Below are 22,624 nucleotides of genomic sequence, written 5' to 3' on the forward strand. Positions count from 1 at the left end.
TAATAAGCAAGAATAATTTTTTTAAGAGAAATTTTATCTCGATAGCCATTTCTTAAAATTTAAATTTTTAGTACTTGTGTACATAATTTATCTTAAAATAAATAATGGTATCATAAATTTTTCTGTTAAATGAAAAATTCAGTTTATATTAATGTTATACTCTTAAAATTTAAAATTTTTAAGAATATTTCAAAATATATTGTAGCTACACAATTATTGAGAATATTTCTTAAAGCTTGTCTAAATATTGTAAATTAGTTTTTTCCTTGTAAAAAATACATTATCTATGTGATAAGTTATAAAATTATTGGGATTCACAGTGTTAGGGTAAATAACCAAGGTAATTTGGGACTTTTTTTTTAATATAAATTTTTATATAAATATGAAGAACTAAAAGTGCATCTCCAACAATTGAAAACTGAGATTCAGTATAATAAGTATCTCTAAAAGTATTAAGAATTACTAGAAATTGAAAAGATGAAATTTTTCTATTTAATATCATTTTTTATTGTTATGCTTTACTTTACTGAAGCAACAATTGCTAGAGAGGACGATTCACAACTTGAACAAAATGGTAATAATAGAAATTACATTATTATATAAAAGAAAATAATAATTATGTTAAATATAAATTACGATTTTTAATTTTTACAGATCCAGATTTGAGAGTTAAACGTCAAATTTTTTCATTATGTTCATCATATGATTGTGGTAGATCCTGTCGTTACACTGGTAAATTAGGTGGATTTTGTATAGGAAATAGATGCTCATGTTATTAAGAAATTTTCTTCTATATTAATATTATATATAAAATACCATATAATTATAAAATATTAAATGTAATCAAATGTATGTACTGTAAAATGAAAATACTTAAAAATATACCAAAAATATTCAAAATTCTGTAAAACATTAAATAATTTGATATATTGTAAAGAAGACTACTATAGTTCCACAAGAGCTGTATTATTTGAAAATTCTAACCAGGGCAGTGATGTAGCTATATATATTCGTAATATAATAAAATAATAATTAATTACCAAAAAAATTGGAAAATATACATTAAAAAATACAATTAATTAAAATTAAATTTAAAATTCATGGAAATCTTATTATTTTCAATATAATTATGGATTTTCCCTTTAAAAATTTTTAATGAAAATACTTGAGTGAAATTTTTGATGATGAGAAATTCTTAAAATTATTCTTGAATAATATTTAAAGAATTTAAGAAGATCAATAAAATGAATTTCCATTTCCTACTTAAAGTTCAATTGATTTTATTGTTTTCAAATATGTTGTAAATAAATACATATATATATATATATGTATATATAATTATTTATTTTAATTATTATTATTTTTTTTTTAAATTAATTACATTTTGACGTTATCACAATTTTTTTGTTTTAATGTTTACCACGTCAATGATGAGTGAGAGATGATTCAATAGTATAAAGTATTGCACCAGCAATAAAATGATCTCATTTTTTAATAAATTTATTTTCATTATTATTATTATTATTAGTTTTTATTATTTTTTTAAAATTTTAATTTTTTTTTTTTAATATTTATTTAAGAAACAATATTAATATTAATAATAATGTTTAATTTAAATTGGATCACTTTGAAATTGTATGGTGTTTTTTTTTTCGTTTTTGGTTAATTTTATTGGTATAACTGAAAATTGTATTATTATATAGAATCTAACATTATCGTAGTTGTGTTATACGTATATAAAATTCTAATATCGTAGTTAAAATTTTTAAAATTAAAATTGACAGTGTGATAGGGTTACAATTAGAATCCTTACAATTTTTATTTATGATTTTCCTTTTTATAATATTTTTCTTGTTTACTTATAGTTTTTCTTTGAATATAGAATCTGTTATACTCTAAGAAGGTTTATAGTACATGCCATTTATAATGTGATTATGACATAATCGCTGAAATATACATGTATGTTTGAACTGAAACTAAAATTTGAGAATTTTGAATAGATTATGCTGTTTCTGCCGTATTTTAAACAATAGGAAACTATTTATGACGAGGTAAGTATTTTAATATATTTAAAACAATTTAAATTTAATATATGGGTTAAATAAGTATTTTATTATTATTTAATATTATAGTAGTTTTAGACTTAAATATGAATAGATTACATGCTTATGTATAGGCATACTACACAAATAAATTTACTTTCTAAATTTATTCACTTCTACAAGAAGAGAAATTTTGTTTGTTATTATGTAAATACCGCTAAAATATCTATAAACTCTCAATATTTACTTATATACATATATATTCTTGTCTATGGTATAATATTAGAAAATAGAATGTCAAACATATTTAAAATTATTCGTACAAATTTAACCTCGTTCAATAACAAAATGTATAAGATAAATAAAATACAACTGTGCTAATGTTATTCGATCTATGAAAAATATTAAATACAAAAAAAATTATAATTTTCAAATTCAATAAAGAGAATATAACAAATTTGAATATTCATTTGTGAATCAACGAAGGACGACGTATGTACTGGTTCTACACATGCATATTATGTTTATATTTTCTGTCTATAAAATCATCTACCTATAAATCTAGACTTCATTTATAGTTAACATCAATTTCAAAATTATGTTTTTGTGTTTAAAAAAAAATGTAAATATAAGAGTTTTAAAATTTGTGTATAACAAAATAATCTAAATATTTTTGGTACCCTAAAGTTATCCGATCAATTATAAACTTTGCAGTTGTACTCTAAATATTATTTGTTCAAATATTCGACCTTATATTGAATTTATGTAGTTAAAATGACACATAATTATTTTATTATCATATGTTACTTACTTGCAAATAAATTAAATATATAGAGTATAAAGTTAGAAATATATACGTATGTTACATTTTTGACAGAGGTTATCAAAAGTTTAATTATTTTTTAAAATAGAGAACATCTTGGTTTATAAATTTTAATAATAACTCTTATTATTATCTACAATAAATATTTAGGGTTCTAATTGTCTAGCAAAAAAAAATAAACATGTGATTAAATAAATAATAGAATTTTATAATTTTTAATATTGTTCATAACATATGCGTCATCTATATTCTATTTAGAAAATTATTGTTTTCAATAATCTTAAGCATAGTATCACGTACATATATATTGTACTCAAACGTGTACACATATAACAATTTCTAAATTATTTATCTTTAAATCTCATTAAACAGATAAAAAAAAATAAAAATCGCAATTGTATAAATAATAAAGTGTACTATTTTTAAATTGACAAAACATATGGAACAAGTAACTACGATTTATGAATAAGTTCTTATAGTTATCTGATTCTAAAATTTAGAATTAAATAGCTATTGTATTTTCATTTATACAAAATATTAAATAAATGACTTCTTGATACAGAAATGAATCAAATGAACATTAATATAAATCAAATAGTAAATTGCATATATTTAGGCAAACATTTCAAGAATCACTATAATAATGTATACATACTCGTATTATGTATTTGCATGAAATTTATTGTAATAGGTAAAATTACTTGATTATATAAAATATTAGGTGTTGGCCAATTTTTTTTCCAATTAAGGAAATAGACGATCCACTAAGTTGAACATAAAAAAGTGATTCAGAATTAAATTTACGTTTTTTCTCTTGTATTTAAAAACAAAGAAAAATATTCATTTTCAAAGTTTTTTCATACATGCGTATAAATCATTAATATTACCGTTAATTATTATTAAACGTACAATTCATATTTATATGTATATCGAACATGTTGTACGTGTTGAATTCAATAAATTTCTTCACAAAATATAAAATTTAAAACAATTAATATCAGCTTATTTTTAAATTTTTATTAACTTTTTTATATAGTTATTTATAATCGCTAGAAATTAAGTTTTTTTCATTAGTTTCAACTTAGTTCCAATTTTTCAAAAAAAAGGTCTATTCTTATTAGTTCCATTCTGTCAGTCCGAGTGTATGTTTACAAAATTTCTATTACTTTAAAGATAGATAAACTGATTTTTTAAGCACAAATAGATCTTTGCTAGGAACTTAATTTTGAAAAAGAAATTTGTTACATATCTTCTCACCTCTAAATGTTATTTCACAAAGTCCGAAAAATGTCATTTTTTAACATATATTCTGATTTGACATCGTAATATATGAACGTTGAAACAACAAAAAACCGACCATAATCATCCGTTATTTAAAATCAAAAATCTTTTCTTTTTCTTTTTTAAATTTTGGATATAGTGTTTTTTCTATAGACGTTAAGCTGTAGGAGTCTAAAAATTTAGCAGCTTTCAGGAACTAATAAATTGTTTTAATTCATTAGCAGAATATTTTTTCTTTACCGCCATTCGCTTCCAAGTTGTCTCCTCCCGGAAATCATATACAAATTAAATTTTAGAACCCTATATTCCCGAAACTGAAACCTTTTTCAAATTACAATGAATGTAAAAATCTTGTGTTGTAACGGTAAACATCGTGTAATCTAATAATGATAAATTTTGTTATTTGAATTAAAGTAATAATTTATTAGATTTTTCTTAAAAACAGTGATTTTACTACTTCAAGAGAAAAGTGCTACTTTACAAACCAGTGGTAATTGAAGTGTAGTAACATTCCACATTTATGAAATAAATTCCTTTATTCGGCTTTTTATAAATCATTTCGATTATATGTGAATTTAGCACAAAACTTAAACAATTTATTTAATCTTAATGATTTTGTTATAATTTTAAAAAAACATTTAATTTTATTTCAAATTATTTTGTATAAACTTAAAGAAAACATTACAAATGAAACACTTGATTATTTTTTTTTTCCTATCAAACACACATTTCTTTGTCATACAAAGACGTATTATAGATCTTGTTTCAATATTTATTATGTAACTGGTGAATTTTAATCTTTTTTTTTTAATATTAAATTTTATTAATACCTATAACATCAGCATAAATTCTTTTTAATTTAAGTATGAAGATTGAGAAAATTGACGACGAAATTAAAACATGTTTTTGACAGGAAATGAATTTTCGCTTTCTATATATCACCTACGTGTGTACGAGTATGTGTATATAAAATGTATATAGAATATAGAAAATACGCAAATAATAATTTAATTTTGATGTGATATTAAAATTAATTCTAGTTGATCAGTTTACGATTTTTTGATTATTATAAAATTATTCAAATTAAAAAATATTCATTTATGATATACACACACATACATATATGTATTCAGTTCATGTTCTAAGACTTCGTATTATATATTATTTTTTTTCAATTAATTTTACTAATTCTATTGTTATTATTATTTATTATAACAAAATGAATATTATATTTCATAACTTTGAGTCTATGAGTTTCTACATTAAGTACTTATAAAATATTACAGATATTTGAATATTTTCATACACAATTAAAGGCGGATTTATACTCAATGTCCAGACGTCCGGACAATAATATTTTTACACTGTTAAGAAGATACTAGCACATGCAAATATCATGAACGTAAAAAGGTTGATTTCCACTACTCCCGAAGAACTGACATTTCTGATGGACTGACGTTTGCTATTGAAGGTTTCTGATTGGTTGAAAATTTTGTCCGGACGTCCGGACATTGAGTGGAAATCCGCCTTAAAATTACATACAAAATTAGCAATTTTTTAAAAATTTTGATGTGGTATCAGACTAGAAAGTCGAATAGGAAAAAACATAAAAATATTCTTTAGCAATTTTTCGAAAAATTTGAGAAAACTTTTACACTCCTATATTTACAAAACTTCTACACTCTTTGAGATAGAAAGCTTAAATATTATATACATAGACAAATAGATTTTAAGAAAAAAGTTATTTTTCTAAAGAAGAAAATTTTTACCTACCTAATTTTTAATAATATAGTAGACTGCTGTTGTTAAAAGCAATATTTTCAATTGTTCAAAGGAAAAGTACTTCTTCAAAAATCATTGGTTTGATCCAACTCTGTTATGTGAAACAATTTTATATTTGTTAAATCATCGAAAAAAAATGCAATGATTTGAAAATAATGCTATTAGTTGTGAGCAAAATAAATTTTATAACGTAGAAATTTTTAATATATTATGAAATAATAGGCAAATAATACGGAAATCAATTATGTAGTTTTAATTTAAAAACTATATTCAATATGCAAATATAACTATTAGGAATTTGATTTTCATTATTCATATAAAAATATTAATGCCATCTGCCGGAAAAAATGTTACTACTTTTCTCAACTACTCTAATGTTATTCTTCCTTAAATGGAATGCTGTAATTTTATAAGAAATAATATTGAGAACCAATTCTCTTGTAACCGTTCTGACTCTCGCTATGTAAATAACAATAAGACATATAATGAAGTATGTGATCTTTACTTAAAAATTGAAAATAAATAACAAAATTAGAAATAAATAATAGGACGAAGCCCAAAATTTTTGCTCACTGTCATGTCATTAAGCAATTTTGGATTTGAACCAATTATTGAACAAACGTATCATATTCGAATCCAAAATTACAACAAATAGACTAATAAATTTATATAAGAATCTCATATATCCTATAGTTTCAATCGGAGATATATTAAAAATTTCAATTTTTTTTGAAACAAAATTAAAAATTATGAAAAATAAATCTTTATACCTAGTAAAAAAAATATTAAAATAATTCTAAGTTTTCAGCTTCTTATCAATGTTTTGATAACAAAATAAATAAACCTGGTAAAATTAAAATCAGAAAGAAAAAAATAATTATTAAAATATTGTTTCAATTTTATGTTATCTATTTTTAGGTCAAATTGATAAGAGAATTAAAAAATAAAAACAAATTTTTTTTTTGTGGTTTTGTTTTCGGTCATTTTTGGCCCCCATCAATCAAAATAATTTCAATTACAAAATTTGATTGAAAATTCTACATTTGTAGCGAATCAAACCAAATAATTTTAAATTTAGAAATAATTACAAATAAAAACAGTTTAATCAAGGTAAATGATATTGAAGACATAAAAATTAATAGTTTTAAAAATAATTTAGCTTAGATTATAGCTTACATTGAAATCTGTAAACTTATTTGTAGAAAATTGTAAATAAAATTTCTTAAGCCACATAAGGTTGAACTCAAAACATTTGACTAACTAGATATATGTATATTAAATTTATAATTATATTTTTATGTAGATATTTTTTAAAGGACATTATGCTCATTAATATTATAAAAAAGAAATTAATTGAAAAATTAATAATTTATTTAAATTTTAAATTCAATATTTTAATTAAATTTTGCAAATTATCTTTTTACGATATTCCAATTAAATTTGTTTTTTTTTGCATATTTTAATTTTTTTCATACTAAATTTATTGTTCTTAATAATTTCTTACATAAGCTTCTATAAATTTACAAACAGTGTTATTATCATAAAATCAAAATTAATAACCCGTCAACCCAAATACATTATACATATACATGTGAGTATACAAATGTACACTTACAATAGACATTTTGTACATACGAAGAACCACCTTTTCTAAAAATAGTAATTTAATTTTTTTTTTTTTAATTTAATCAAATTGATAAAAACATATCAAGATGGCAATTGTTTTTTTTACAATTTACCGCCTTAATCTAGGGTCTAAAAAATATAATCTTTCGATATTTTCAAACTATATATGTATGTGTGTATATATTTCATAATGATTGAAGTTTTATATAAAAAGAAAAGCGAAAACTATTTGTTTTTTTTTTTGTTAAAAACTTCGATAATAAAAAAATCAATTTTTTCTTTTAATTTGAATTCTAATAATCCATAACTTATGCTAGACATTTCAAATATTTATCTAAATACAGGGTGAATGCCCAATTTTTGCCTTTATTTTAAGCACTTTTAAAATAGGATTTTATTTTGCAATTTTTAAGGAAAATGATTTTAAAAATTTCTGGTTGAAAAAATCAAGTAAATTTTATAAAAATGCCATTTAAATATGCTCATGCCAAATGACTTTTGATCGTAATTCATGTAATTTACACTAATCAACTGAAAGTGTCTGAAACATATAAAAAAAATTAATTAGCTATTATTTTATATTGTTTATTTGATGCAATTAATATGTTTTTTTGATTCTAGCTCAATTTCATAATTTATTACAAGCAGCAATTTTCAAGCTAGAAAATTGGTGGTTTTGCACAAAAATATGAAATATTTTAGGCGCTTATTTCTGTATAAAATTGTGAGCTATGTCACTGTTACAGCATAAATATTTTATCATCTTCGAATTTCATATTTTGATAGTCACAATGTAATCATTAATCATACGCTGTTGCACTCATAATCATATGTACATATGTATATCGTAAATGACAAATTTATTATAAACAAAATTAAATATTCTTGCGTTATTACTAATGTTTATAACAAAATAAATACAATTATCCAACACAAAAAACAAAATTTTTATGTACGTAAATAAAATTTGGGTCAATAAATTTACAATTTAAAATTTTTGTAAACAAAAACAATACAGAAGGTAAATGTTCTTATATCGGAGGAAAATATAAATATGTACAACAATACACGCATATGTAAATATTGTTTATGTAAAATTGTAAATTTTATTTAAAATATTCTGAAAATCTGTAGTGCTTGATGCACTACAGAACATTGATTTATTTTAAATATATGTATGATATATGTAGAGAAAATAAATGTCTGCATATGTATTTGTAACGCATAGGGTAACAATAAAAATTGACATGTCTACACTATAACGATATTTTCATGAAGTATTTTGTTGACTAGACACATTTTTTCTAAAATTTGGGAATTTATACGAACTCTTATGTTATCTATCCGAAATTACACGAATTTTTATCTGAAATTAAGTAATTGTAACATAATATACTCCTTCATTTAATGTACTATATCTCACTAGAAATAGACTTACCATTTATCTTATGTTATCTTATATCGCTTCATATATTGAACATTAAATATAAAAGTATGAAAGAAAGTTTAGAAAATTATTTAAAACAATTAAAATAAATTAAAAATAACGCGTATCCTTTATTCAATTTTCTATTTTTACAGCTTCCTTTTCGGAAAAAGTTAAAATTCGCATAGACAAATTGACCAATTACATAGCATAATTAATACGATTTACTTAATATAAATAAAAAGGTAAGCAAAATTTACTTAAATTTTTTTAATATTAACTTTATTGCGCACATCTCTACAAAACTCATTAATTTATTTTAAAATAAATTAACGACCTTGTACGAAAATAATTAAAAACTTTAAAAAACAAAAATAAAATAATAAAAAAAATGAAAAGAAAGAAAGCACTATTCGAAAAAGTCAATAACCTTGCGATGACTTATGGCAAATGTTTTTTGTTCAAAAAAAATTATTTTCAATTTTCACTTACTATAGTGGAAAACATATACATACATATACTTTCATATATACTTACATTAATACATATAATATATAAATTTACTAAAAATAAATAAATAAAACATAAAATTCTCTAAATTTTAAAGAGCATTTTTTCTAATCATCATTCGTTTTCATAAAAATATTAAATATTTTTGATTAACGTATAGCTACTATAGGGTCAATTTGTATGAGATTATTGGGCGAAAAATTTTTACAACAAATACGAATTTCGAGAAAACCGAGCTTTGGTTATTTTGTAAATTTTAAAAATTTTTTTAAAATTTGAATTTTATATAAATTGAAAATTTTCTATACATACATACATATTATTAATTGAACAGAATATTAAAGAGAATTTGTTATACCGCACCTGTACATACATATGCTTAAAATCAGCTGAATGTTTTTCTGGTAAATTAATTTTAATACTACATACTTACATATATAAATTGAAGCCTGTGTTTATGTAAATACGTTAATTCCTGAAGCTATTTTATTTACATATAGAAACTGTTATACTAAATGCAATTTATTTAAAAATTTTATTTTAATAATAAAACTCTCTTTCTACCACACATAAATCATTCAATAAATAGTAACTTTTAATAAAAATGTAAATTTGAATGAAACAATTGTATAGTTGTATATATGTACATATATAGAATAAGTCAATCCTATATATAATGTAAAAGAATTATTCAAATTCATATATTAAATATAATTAAATTTGTTAGAATTAAAAAACTTCCTCTAATACTTAGATATTTTATAGATATAAAAAGACTTTAAATATACTATGCCATTTTTACTTCGAACATTTGAATTTTTTATTTACATAATAATTATGTATGTAGATATACATAAAAATAATTTTCATATAATTAATTAAGAAACTATATATATGCAACTAGTAATCCGAAATAATTATATTAACACCATATTAATGTAATTTGAATTACAATTGAAATTCAAATTTATAATACCATTAACTTTTCCTAATACTATAAATTAAATGTAAGAGAACTCATGTATAGCTACGAAATATCGAAGGCTTATGGGAAAAACCCCCAAAAAAATTTTAAAATAATTTTGAGGGAAAAGAAAAAAATCGAAAATATTAATTAACTACCATATTTATTGCAAATTTATGTAGACTAAAACTAAAATATTTCATTATCCAAAATATTGCAGCCAAATTCCTTAGTACTCGTAATATTAATTTTACAGTATTTTTCCATTATTTGCAATTTAATCGAAAATCTACTCTTATGTTTAATAGAGAATTTCCCTCATGAGCCCTTGATAATGTCACTTATATATGTTTACAACTTTTATTTTTATGATAACTTATGTAAACTAACAAATTTTTATATACGGTTGAAAATTCTTGGCAATTAAACAAAATGTTTTAACAATAAACAACACAAAAAAACAAAATTTTACACAAATACCAAATCACAATTTAAATAACAAAGTCGCAAAAAACAAAAACATTCTAATTAGAATTTTTTGAAAAAAATCAAAATAAACAAAAGATAAAAATAAATTACATAATTTCATTAAATTTATTTATACAAAGCAAAAAAAAAATGATTGTATTTAAATAATAAATTGTGGTAGATAGCTTAAAAATTCGCAAAAAAAAAACCATTATAATCAAAAAATATCAGTAAAACAGCTGAGTACGTACTTAACTATAATACAATAAATAAGGATATTACGTACTTAATATTATTATTTTTTTAAACACATGTCTGTACATAAGTATATATGTATGTATATACAATGTTGTTTAGTCTGTAGGGCTTATAAACGATTAACAATACTTAATTCGAATAATAAGTTTTCAATTTCAATATAATTAAGTAAATAACAAAATAACAACAGAAAATACGGTCGAAAATGTGAAATCCGAGTTAAAAACGTGATTATACACCTCATATAACTATACCCACATGAACATTCTACATATACATACACATACAAAAAACATAAGGTGTATAACAAAATTTAAAAAAAAAAAGTTCTAAAATTAATTTTGATAAAATAAGAAAATTGCGTCGCAAAATTTTTTTTAAACAATATTATTGATTTTTTTAATTTTCATAAAAAAAAAAATAAAATTTATTTTCACTTAAGTTAAAGGTTGACTCATTGATTAGATTAGAATGTATGATGAAATTAAATGTTTGTTCTCAAAATTAGGCTACGTATACAGATGTACGTGTATAAATGATAATTGGATGTTGGCCTTCTCGAACTTTTCATCAAAAGTAACCCGTCAGCAGTAATATCATGTTTCTGTTTTGTTTCTTGATAAGATGAAATATTAAATATTGCGAATTTTATCAGTAAATAGAGGAAATGATATAATCATATATTTATACTGGTAGTAATACAAATTATTATATTTGAATGAAAATATGCATTAGGTAATCTGAATTGAAAATTTTTCATACTCAATTTTTAAGAATATTGAATAATTAATAAATTAATCTTGTAAAATTTTAAAAATTTCTTTGTATTAAAATTGTATATGATCGCAATTTTACACTTTAATATGGCAAAAAGGAATAATCGTATTAATTCAAATTTAGTTGGTTAAAGTAAATTAGATAATTATGCTAAAATGTTTTCAATGTCTCAAAAAAAATATTGGTGTGATCATGAATTACGGTGGCTAATTAACTAGAAAATTTCTTAAATGAATAAACCATTGCTTAAATTTAAATTTATCGTTTAATATTTACGGCATAATTAGCCAAAATAGCTAAGCATGCTGCTAAACTCCGCAATCCTGGTAACAACATTTGTTAGTCTATCAGCTAATAACTTGAGCTATCAATTAAGCAAATTTTAATTTTCCATGAAAATTTGCAATAACCAACTCATTCCTTTTTGCCATACATTAATGTGTATGTATAATAAAGTATTAGGAATGTAAATTTAATTTAAATTGAATTTTATTTCAAAAAATAATAACAATAATAATTATAATATTATTATTTAATTACATATTTTTATGATTTTCCTTATTTTTATAATAAACAAAAAATAATTAATGACCTACAAAAATTACCTTTTTCTTATTATTGAAATGATCTTGAAATAATATTTTATTTTTTTAATTATCTGACTTTCCTTCAAAAAAAAAAAAAATTTAATGATATATAGAGCTTATTCTCTTTTATGTTAAACGTTTATAAAATTCACCCCATGTGCATTGTAATTCATGTATAAAATGTGACCGTATTGCCTTTTTCTTTAAATTTCGGAACAAAAATAATTTTATATTTTAATAATGATAATTGTATTAATAAAAATATTTTATTAAAAAAATTCTTGAATAAAATCTTATTATTTTCGACTTAAATTGAAAATATAACTGCAATTCATTTTAATGAAAATGTACACATAGATTTTGAGTAATATCATTTCTCAATTCAAAATGTCAAACGACTTAAGTATGTTTATTATTAATTTCGTCGATGTACGCACTAGTCCACATGTCAAAAAATTTCACATCTATTCCTATTCTCTCCTCGTATATAATTTTTCTCCCTCTCTTTGAATTTTATCCGTTTGTCAAAGTGAATAAAATAATGTAAATTGTCGGCAGATTAAATATCATTTCCGCAATTTTAATTTACTTGAATTATTGCATACTTATTGACTAAATTTTTAGTAATCTACATAATCATCTACATAATCATTATAATTTAAAAAATAAATCAACTTTCTTTTATAATTAGCTTTTATATATTATTTATGATATTGTACAACTTATTCATTAAAAATTAATTATTGTAATTATTCATTCGTCATCATAATTGTGAAAACATTGAAATAAAAGAAATTTACTTTGTTTTTCTGAAATTTTTAATTTTATTTCAAATTTATTGAAATTATTCAAATTGATATTATATATTTTCGTTTATATTTTTACGTCAGACAATTATCATAAATATAATGATAAGAAGGGCATTTATAACATAACCTAATTTATTTTATTTTTTTGTTTACAACTTGAAAACGAAAAAATTATATTAAGGTGTTATTCGAAAAATAAATAACAAAATCATGACAGTTAAAAGAGAACAACCATTTAAATATCAGATGAACAAAATAACAGATGTTTTTTATAAAAAAATAAAAAATAAAATTAAATAAATCAATTTTACCGCAATTTAATTTCATTGTCATTTAAACAACAATCGAATAATATCAAATTAATTTTTGGTTACTAAATTTAGAAAAAAGTATACTATGTATATTGAGATAGTACTATAGTAGTAAAAAGTAGTATGTAATTACTGAAATTAGTGCATGTCTATAGTTCTACTATTCCCCGCAAGGAGCGTAAGCCAATACAACTATCGTATCATAACATTTAAAACATATAACAAATATTTTTTACGATTATTTTACATTTACGTCAAAAAAAAATATCACTATGTATATATGTATGTATATATTATATTTATATACCTAAACAGAAGTCAAGAACATTATTAAAGAGTATTTAAGGTATGAATAAGATCTCACATGAAATTTATTGTTCAAAATTATTATCAGCATTAAAACCAAATAAAATATATGTATAACAATTAACCTACTTTATAAAAATATACAATATCAATATTATGTACATAGTTTGTAATTTAATTTATAATTTTATTGATTTCCTCATTTTATTTAATATATTTTAAAGTAAAACAAAAATTAATTTAAAAATATAATAAATTTTTTTTTATAGTTAATTTATTGCTGATTTCATTTTGTACTAAGATTTCATCATTTAATATAATAATTGTTACAAAATATATATCGGAATATAAGGAATTTCTAGCTATTTAAAGGTTAAAATGCGTATGGACTTTATATATTATATGTATGTATATGAAAATGTCTAGACAATTTGGGATTTCTTAAAATCATTGCTAAAGGTTATTGTTTTAATTAAGAAGTTTTTTTTTTTATACATACATATGTAAATATGCATACATACATTATGGATGATACATTACACAGATTGTGATGTGTAATGTACATATACATACATATGCACCTTAATTGATATAAAAGAACGAGAATGAAAAATTAATATTAATATTTTCATTTTCTTTTATAAAACTTAATATATTTTTAGAAACACGAGGTATAATAATCTCATTCCAAAAATAGGCTTATTTATATAATGTTAATGTTGAAAACTGTTATATCATACAAATAACAATAATCAAAATATTAAAATTTATAAAATCCTTTTTCTAAATCTAGTTAGTTTAATATTTCATTTATCAAAATGTTATATTGATAAATTTATTATTATTCATGTCAAATATTTACAAGATGATTTTAACTATTATACATTATCATTAAAACTGATAAAACTTTAATTTCTAGACATATATGTACATAATTTTATGATAAATATTTATTATCATACTTACAATTTTCTGTGATAATGTATTGTTCATAAATTATAAATAAAACATAAACTAGGTATAACATATTTGGGTTTGTTATCAAAAAATAAACCTTTACTGTGGATTTTATTAGGTCAAACATGTTATATTGTTTTATCGTTATAAATCTTCATATTTATTGAACACTGAATTAGAACAACAATATGAGATTAGTTCACAAAGGAAAAATAAAAATACATACATATTATGTTGAAATTAGGGCAATGGTACATACATACGTAGGTATATAACAATTTCAAAGTTATTAACTAAAACTAACAACATGAAACTTATAACTATACAAATATATTAGTGGCACTCTGTAGTACGATAATAAAACCATTATACTTTATTGTATATAACAATTATGAGAGAACTTTCTTAAACTTAATGTTATGTGGTTATGTATGTATAAATTGTTAATATTACAAATGCATATACCAATAATTTTTACCAATGCAATGCACTTAATTTTAACTGTCTTAGGCATCTTTTGTATATTTTCTGTATATAATTCTTTATTGTTATTTTAGAAAGTTTCTCATTTTCTACTTTTCTTTAGGAGTGATTATTTAACCCAACCTTTTAATAATAATCGGATCAAATTCATAAATATATGAATAAAATAGAATATTTAAACTTTCTTACACTTGAAAAATATTCAAACACTTATTTCTATTCATTGCACCAATGCACTATAATTGCTTAAAAAATGTTTATTTAAATTTAACACTTGTTCAATGTTATACGTACTTGATTTCATTCGATCACAGTAATTTGATGTTAGATTCAGATATTTTAACACATTTTATATCTTTATTGAAATTTTTTATTAATTTTAAATTTTTTAATATTAATCCCATAATAGAAAACACAAATATCTTATGTCATATCGAATAAATTATGTCAAAGTTTATTACGTTGCACTTTTTAAAAATAATTTTGGTATGTGCCATATGTATGTAGTATATACTACATAGGTATACATATATTTATTGTTATATTATAATGTTTATATGTATAACAATAATAATATGTTATACATATACTATTTTAAGTTTCCGTAAACATTTTAATTTGTTATATTGAATAAAAAAATTTTAAGATTTTTATTTAGTCAGGCTGCACGATTTTAAAAAAGTAAAATTGTTCTATATAAAATAATATGTATACATACAAAATGTAAAGAAAGTCTTTTCAAAATGAAAAAATTTTTAAAAATTTACTTCTAGTCTTTAATAAGTTGCATGGCATGCATTGATTTTGATTTTTTTTTGTAAATGTCAGTTTATTAATCCTTTATAGAACCTAATTGCGTTAAAATAATTTTTCTAATGAGGAAACCACAAAAGAAAAGGGGCAAAAACTAAGAAGTTCGATAAATTACAATGTAAATAAAGTCTTTTCAAAATTAGTTTTTTTAATCTAATATTACACAAAAAAATAAAATGCAGCTACAATTGGTAAATTTAATGCTTTACGTGGTAGCCCGTAGATTTGGAACAGCCCAAAGTCATCATTTCATAGAAGTAGTCAATTTTTCCATATCAATTTAATCCAAAATTATGGACAATTCTTCTATTATATGTTTTATAAGGTCACTTTTGGATTTTAGTATCCTTTTCGCTACATTTTCTTCAAGTGGGCCCAAAAATTCTCAATTGGATTGAGGTCTGGACTTTGGGGGAGTGTTTCGAACACTTTTGGGCAGTCATGAAGCAAACAGCTTCTTACCAAATAAGATTTATACTGCAAGCGCTTATACCGATAAAATTTATAATAACCAACAAGACCAAATTTTTCGACTTTGTTTACTAGGTTCGTTTTTAAAATGTCTAGATAATATTGCTTATCTACATGACCATCTTTAAAAAACAAGTTTAACACCCCGCGACAACATATACAACTCCAAAACATTACAGATAATTTTCCAAATTTAACGATTGGTATAATATTTGTTTTGCCGAAACTTATAAGGATGAACCAGAACGTTACTGCAACGATGTTATATTCTGTGATGAAATTAAAACTATGCTATATTACAACCAAGGATCAACTAGTGTTAAGAAATCCGTTACAGGCTCTAAACAACAAAAATATTATACCAACCGTTAAATTTGGAAAATTATCTGTAATGTTTTGGAGTTGTATATGTTGTCGCGGGGTGTTAAACTTGTTTTTTAAAGATGGTCATGTAGATAAGCAATATTATCTAGACATTTTAAAAACGAACCTAGTAAACAAAGTCGAAAAATTTGGTCTTGTTGGTTATTATAAATTTTATCGGTATAAGCGCTTGCAGTATAAATCTTATTTGGTAAGAAGCTGTTTGCTTCATGACTGCCCAAAAGTGTTCGAAACACTCCCCCAAAGTCCAGACCTCAATCCAATTAAGAATTTTTGGGCCCACTTGAAGAAAATGTAGCGAAAAGGATACTAAAATCCAAAAGTGACCTTATAAAACATATAATAGAAGAATTGTCCATAATTTTGGATTAAATTGATATGGAAAAATTGACTACTTCTATGAAATGATGACTTTGGGCTGTTCCAAATCTACGGGCTACCACGTAAAGCATTAAATTTACCAATTGTAGCTGCATTTTATTTTTTTGTGTAATATTAGATTAAAAAAACTAATTTTGAAAAGACTTTATTTACATTGTAATTTGTCGAACTTCTTAGTTTTTGCCCCTTTTCTTTTGTAGTTTCCTCATTAGAAAAATTATTTTAACGCAATTAGGTTCTATAAAGGATTAATAAACTGACATTTACAAAAAAAAATCAAAATCAATGCATGCCATGCAACTTATTAAAGACTAGAAGTAAATTTTTAAAAATTTTTTCATTTTGAAAAGACTTTCTTTACATTTTGTATATATATATGTAAATGTACAATGTATAACAAATCTAAAAATAAAAAATTTCAAAGAGGTTAAAATTTTTTTCTTCGTTCACTTTTATTTTTTAAAAAGTGAAATATTTTATATTGACTTTTTGTATAATATTAGCACTAAACATATAAGCACGAGGAAAATTTCATTTCATTTCACTTAAAAAAAAAATTATTTATTTTAAAAAAATTTTATTATCATTAAATTATAAAATAATATGATGAAACTCTTATATTATCATAAAATAGAACAGGAATGAATGACTCAATCTTGTGTTCTTTTGAAGCTATAATATTTGTTTTTTAATTATGAAGCAAAAGGTTATAATCTAGTTATACTTTAGGTTCGTTTTCAGACTGAGTGTGTATGTATCATAAAACACATATAAAAAATTAAACATATGTATGTATGCATGCATGTACTTACACAAGTTTCAAACTGAGTCATTCTTTTTAATTTCAATAAAATTTTTAAAATTTTTTTTTATAAATAAACATTAATACAAGTGTTATGAATGTAAACATTTCAATCCATTGGAAATTCATTTATATCGCAAGTCTGTCAAATAAAGTTTTCGCATAAAAAAAAAAATAAAAGAAGGTTTAAATACAAAAAAAAAGTTGTTGGCAAATTTAAATGCTTTTACTCTTGGACATTTTACAAGTTGAAAACAGAACAAGAACGATTTTCCGCAAGTCCAAACTCTTATTACGTATACATAAATCTTGTCAATTTTATTTCTAAAAATAGACGTCTATCAATTTTAGCTAAAAGTAAAATCATTACGTTTATATTGATAGACAAATAGGCGTTGTAATATGTTAATATTAAATTTAAGTAAATACATTTTAGCAATTTCGAAATTCGAATCACAGCTAGACTTACTAGATTAGTATTAATAAGGTAGACGAAATTTTCATATTCATAGTATATACTTTCATTAATTTATAATTGATATTAAAAATTATATATTTTTTAATATTCTAGTGATTTTTTATATTTTAAAAATATTGACGCATAATAATTTTTCATTCATAATGTAAATCACGAATTAAAAAAATTAAAGAAAAAATAAAATTAACTATTAATCTCTTTTGAATTTCTATAAATTTATGACTTGAATTTATTACTCATATTTATACGTATACATACTAATATTTGGTAATAATCAATTGATCAAAATAAATTTGAAAATTATTAAAAATTTACCATATACTCTTCAAAGCTAACAGGGTACTTTAGGTAATTTTGTATTTGATTATATTATATAGAACAAATTTTCTAAGACTCTAAGATCTATGTAGATCTAATTCGTTCAAAGATGTTCAAAGTTTAAATTTTAATATAAAATTATGAATTCTTACACTTTCATACTTATTTACATTTTATTTAGTTATGTAACTCTTAAACTAGACTTGCTTTAAGCTTGAAGTTAAATTTTATTTTTAATAAATTAAGAATTAATAGAAGTAAATTAATTGAATTTTAACAAAAATATAGATAAAATAGTTGCTATTATAACCAAAGAATAAATTAGATTTTAATATACTTATTGGTAATAATGAAATAGCTAGTTACAAGAATTATTCAATAACATGCATAACATTTGTATTTTTAAATTTATTAATTAATTTAATAGGGCTTTAATAGGAAATTCATTATTATAAGCAAGTTCTGTTAAATACCTATAAAACAGCCACAGTAATATTTTTCCTACTTTTATACATTTTTCATAATATCAAAGAATATACATACACACATATCCAAATATTAATGTTTCGACCAGAATATAGGTAGGTAATTATGTATAAAACAAATAGACAAATAGTCTAGAAATTTCACGGAACACCTTTATTTATTGTAATATTAAATTTTAATTTGAATACAATTCTGTTTTAAAATAATTTACAAAAAAAAAAAAATATCATAAAATAAAATCATATCAAAATATGTATGTAAGTATATATGTAATATGGCCTTCTATATGTTTATATTGTATACTATATTAAATTTCTACAGACATCATCACTTTACTCACGTACATAATTTAATATTTTGTTTTTATTTTTGTTTTTCTTTTTTCAATACCTACATATTATTAATTATTATTCAATATAAAAGCATATGTGCATAATATTTGATTTTCTTATATTACACTACTTATAAATAAAACAAGTTCTTGACCTTCTATATTGTAGATATTATTTATCATAATATTTTATATATATGAAATGTATATATTATTATATGTATATATTATACATATATGAATGTATATATACGCAATTTCCATACACACGTATATACACTGTAAATCATTTCTTACAAAAATATAATAAAGAATTCATACCTACATACATAACATGATGATATTATATGAAATCAACAATTATACACACTATAGTGTTATACAGTCATATACGTATCGCTTTGCGATAATATTGTGATTTACATGATCAATATCGTTATAAATATATTATATTTTTTAATAATACATATATAATTTATGATAATTTTATTTAATAATATGAAATTAATTCAGTCAATTTAATTTACTCACAATACAAAATTAAATATACTAGAATTTGGTATACACTAGCTGCATTATAAAGTTATAATATACATATATTCAATCTAAAAGATATTGCAAGTTTAAAAAAGCTGCTTTAATAGTTGCAATAAATGAATTCAAAATTGATTTATTTTTTAAGAAAATGTATAAGTGGATTCTTTACATGTATTAGTCAACTGCATTAAGGAAAAAGAGTATCGAATATCCGAAATTAAAAACGTGCCAAAAATATTTTATGATGTGAAACTTAATTTATTTATTCAAATTATTGTTCAAAGTAAGAACTAAATTTAACTAAAAGCACAAAACTTTATAAATATAGCAGTTTTTAAAATCAAACTGTTATACTCTATTGTCTATATCATTCAAACTGTTATACTCTTTTGCCCATGTCGTTCCATTTGCAATTAACAATTAGAATACACATCCAATCAGATCCAATGGTACGATTCAATATTTTGAAAAGCATTTTTACATACATTTTTACGTACATAAATATGTATAACAGATTACTTTAAACAGTAAATTTATGATTAATTATTATAATTAAAATTTAAAAAATTTTTAAATCAAAAATTCAATAAATTTTCCAATCTTTAAATGTGATTAATAATCTGTTTAGGTGTGATTAGTAATAGTCTATGCGTATGTGATTAAGAAAATCAAAGCTATTATTTTATTCTTTGTCGCCATATAAATAGTTACATAGATTATAAAATAAACGTAAGATTGTACACAAAACATAATGCATATTCGTACATACATACATCTTACAATAATAATAAGAAATAAATAAGCGTAAAAACATAATATTACGATAGTCTTGCATTAATGTCTTGCGAAAGGTAAAAGAAAAAATTAATAAAAACAAAAAAAATGATTTAAAGAGCATTGGCCGAACTTAAAAAAAAAACCGAGTTAAAATTATTAGTGTTTTTTTATTAGTTTTAATATTATATGCACTTCTTATTCAACTATGTACATACATACATATGTATCCATAGATTTTCAGGCATGTGGATAAAGTAATTTTCATATACTGCTAAACCTACGCTTATTATTGCCTTCAAATATAAAACGTTTATAAATTATGTATAATATTTTATATATTGTGCAGTTTACATACATACATGCGCATGTATGTACATATGTACATATACCTATCTACTTAAAAAATAAAACTCATAATTCTGTTGTTTGTTCTATTTTCTTTAATGCGGTTCTATATACGTATATACTGCCATAATAGCAAATTTGTTCGCTCACATTTTAAATTCAAGTTTTTAAAATTTTATTTTAAAATGATCAATCACAATGACTCAGAATTTTAGAGCGAATATAAATACATATGTATATACATACGTGTGTACTGGAACCATTAAGTTGCATAAATAACATTAATATTGTATAAAAGTAAAGAATACTAGGACTCATAATCAAAGAATTCCAAATTAATCTTGAAATATTAAACAATATAAGACAACAGAATCAAAACTTTTTCATTTGTATACCGAAGCTTCATAAAATGAATGGTTTATGTTGAAAGTGATCTAAGTCAGTTTGAAGTAAAAAATATGAATTTACTGCTCATTGGCTTTATACGAGTCTAGTGTATTTATATAGTCTCCAATTATTAACATATTGCTTTGGAAATTGGAAAAAGTTTTGAAATTTTAAATGGACTTAGGTGACTTTCAATATAAACCTTCCAAATTAATATTATTGTGCTTACGTATATACATATGTATTTACATACCTACATGAAATTTGCAAATTTTTAAACACATACACATGTACACATTTAAAGAAAATTTAACATTAATTTCATAATTCATATGATTTTATTAAAGTCTTCATGAATTTCAATTAAATTTGAAAAATATGGCGCTTAAATTTTGAACAGACATGTGAACGTATATCTACAGTACACAAACACATTTATACATATATAATGTATGTATATAGGCAATGCATTTATTTGCATCTACATATTTTCATACACATTTTGTTGCACATACATAATTGCATACATATTGTATTGCAATGGAAAATATTATGAAAAACTAAGTGAAAAATGATAAAAAATTTAATAAAACTTGAATTTTATTATTATTAATATCGTATATGTACGAGTACCTATATTTCGAAAAAAAAGACAAGTTTTTACGGTTTCACTCATTTTTTTTAAATATGTACATTTGTATATT

At 21.8% G+C, this 22,624-nt stretch overlaps 1 long non-coding RNA gene across 1 annotated transcript; it reads left to right on the forward strand.

The window, feature by feature from the left end:
* The first annotated feature begins 318 nt into the window (after positions 1-318).
* LOC129605585 (uncharacterized) lies at positions 319-1,328 on the forward strand. Its single transcript, XR_008696721.1, has 2 exons — positions 319-574; positions 655-1,328. It is a non-coding gene; the product is annotated as an uncharacterized LOC129605585 (long non-coding RNA).
* Positions 1,329-22,624: the final 21,296 nt, after the last annotated feature.

This window comes from Condylostylus longicornis, unplaced genomic scaffold, assembly GCF_029603195.1.
Source record: "Condylostylus longicornis isolate FDR11 unplaced genomic scaffold, ASM2960319v2 ptg000013l, whole genome shotgun sequence".
Lineage (NCBI taxonomy): Eukaryota > Metazoa > Arthropoda > Insecta > Diptera > Dolichopodidae > Condylostylus > Condylostylus longicornis.